Below are 2,504 nucleotides of genomic sequence, written 5' to 3'. Positions count from 1 at the left end.
CACACACACACACACACACGAAATATAAGCAGTAGTTCACTTAAGTGAGGACCCCATGGATCTGGATGTCCTGTTTACCTTTATGCTCAGGGGCTTTGTTGTAGTGATTTGTTATTCATAATGGCTATGAAATAGGACCTTAAGAAAAAAGACAGGGGGAAAAAATGAGGACCTGATACCGGGGCTTAAGTGGAGAGCAAATGTTTTGAGAATGACGAGGGTAATGAATGCACAAATGTGCTTTACACAATTGCTGTATGTATGGATTGTGATAAGAGTCATATGAGCCCCTAATAAAATGATAAAAAAAGAAAAAAGACAGTAATTCTCTACAGGTTGGAGGGGGTGCTGGGTGTGGGGGAATGATCTTTGAGAGTGTCTGTTGCTAAACCAGGCAAAACCAATCTATTCTGCTACAAGTCAAGATAGTAACTAGGAGGGTACAGAGAGGGCGGCTTTCGGGTGCTCTATCGCTCTGGGTGCTGTTTACCTAGACTATACAGTTTGCGAACATATTTTCTCCACTGAACTGTGTCCTCCAAATATGAGTACTGTATGCACGCTAGACTTCCATTTTTTAAAATGTAGTTTTCCTGGTACCAGAGGAAGAGAGCGGTGCTGTCTGAGTAGGCAAGAAAAAAAATACAGGAAATTCAACCCCAGCTCCTTTACAAAGCCTTCCTAGGCGTGGCAAGATGTCCCCTCAGGAAGGAAAATAAATGCTTGCTGTCATGAGGGGCCCCTGAGTCAATTCCAACTCACAGAGCCCTGGTGACGGAGCAGAGATGCCCCAGAGGGTTCTTTAGACTGCTGTCTTCACGAGAGCAGGGCACCAGGTCTTCCGCCGATGCCCCCGGGGGTGGGGGTGGGGGGCAATCGTGCCACTGGTGGTCCTAAATGCTTGTTAGGATGTGATAGATCATATGGCAATTTGACTTGAGATACGAGGAGAGCTTCAGAAAACGTGTCCCAAATGGAATGAAAATATCATGCAAATTTTTGAACACCCTCCTGCAAATATCTTCTCTTAAAAAGCTTTGTCTTAAAGATCCTTGCAGGGCCTAAGTAGTAGCTCCTATCTCTTCCATCCTCTCTCAGCTCAATGCCTACACACAGAAACCAAACCCAACCCATTGCCACGCGTCAGTTCCGACTCCTGGGGACCCTGTATTCCTAAACTGTAAATCTTCAAAGAAGCGGACAAACTCATTTGGAGTAGCTGGTGGATTTGAACCACCGGCCCTATGGTTACTGGCCCAATGTTTCATCCATTGCGCCAACCAGGCTCGTTAAGCCTAACACAACACCCAGTAAATTGTTCAGCATCCAATAAAGGATGGATAAATGAAACAATCACTGCAGGAATGCAGGAAATTCTTTTCTCTACAGATGAGCTTACCTACTTTTCTGAGAAAATAAAAACCAAGTGTCTTAGGATTTTTTTAATCCTCTTTTTTTCCCCCCCTCTTTTTCTGAGCTGCTTGGAAACTTCAACCTGAGGAGGTTAGACTGTTTGATACATCCTCTCTAAGGGAACTTTGAGCCCTGCACAGTTGTAGGCTGGCCTTACGGGGGATTCTCAGAAGACAAGGGTGCTCACTTGGGGCCCTTGCAGGGTTCTCCATGGTCCAGCAGCCTCAGGGCGGCACGTCCATAGCAGGCTTTTCATTATGAAGAACTGAGGAAGGCTTATTAGGCTGGGAGGAGCTCAGAACCACTAGGAAGCCCTCAAGGACCAGAGAGCTGTAATGATTCTATAGCCATCAACCACCCTAACCCTTCTGCATTACAGATGGAGAAGCCATGTAGGGAGCAGGACTGAGCTCCAGGTCTCTTGCCAAATTGGTAAGACCCAAACTTGCACTCAGGTTCCCTGAGGCTGGGTGGCATGTTGTCAGCATCACCCTCACCTTCAGGGAGCATGGGGCCAGCCCTTCAAGCTAAAACTTTTTGTCTATTGAATTCTTTCAATGACTCTAGGGGGAATTTCATTTTACAAGTGAGAAAACAGAGGTTTAGAGAGGTGAAGTGGATCACCTAAAGCAGTGGTTCTGAACCTGTGGGTTGCAACCCCTTTGGGGGGTTGAACGACCCTTTCACAGGGGTTGCCCGATTCATAACAGTAGCAAAATGACAGTGATGAAGTAGCAAAGAAAATAATTTTATGGTTGGGGGGTCACCACCACATGAGAACTATATTAAAGGGTCATGGCATTCAGAAAGTTGAGAACCACTGATCTGAGTTTTCAGAGCTGGTAAATTTATACAAATTTAAATCCAGGCAAGCCTGACTGTTTAGAGTACTACATTTTGCTATATAAATCCATTAAATGACATAAATTATAAAATTCCCAGTGGTATTTTAGTGTAGAAAAAATACTCAATTTCTTCAGATGAGTCAGTAAATTTCCTTTGTTCAGGCCATGAGAAAGGCCTAAATTTCTTGGTTTCCCTTTTAGCCCTGGCTACCAGGAAGCTTGGCACCAAATAAAAAATGAAAAAAA

The 2,504-nt window shown here is 44.6% G+C and overlaps 1 protein-coding gene across 2 annotated transcripts in view; it reads right to left on the bottom strand.

The window, feature by feature from the left end:
• The window catches only part of SOGA1 (suppressor of glucose, autophagy associated 1), a 69,578-nt gene that overhangs the window by 29,603 nt on the left and 37,471 nt on the right, over positions 1–2,504 (bottom strand). The window lies entirely within an intron of this gene.

This window comes from Echinops telfairi, unplaced genomic scaffold (assembly GCF_000313985.2).
Source record: "Echinops telfairi isolate 266 unplaced genomic scaffold, ASM31398v2 ScPeMD7_5592;HRSCAF=6446, whole genome shotgun sequence".
Taxonomy (NCBI): Eukaryota; Metazoa; Chordata; class Mammalia; order Afrosoricida; family Tenrecidae; genus Echinops; species Echinops telfairi.
The sequence above is the reverse complement of the archived record's forward strand: the minus strand, read 5'-3'. Positions and strand labels throughout refer to the sequence as shown.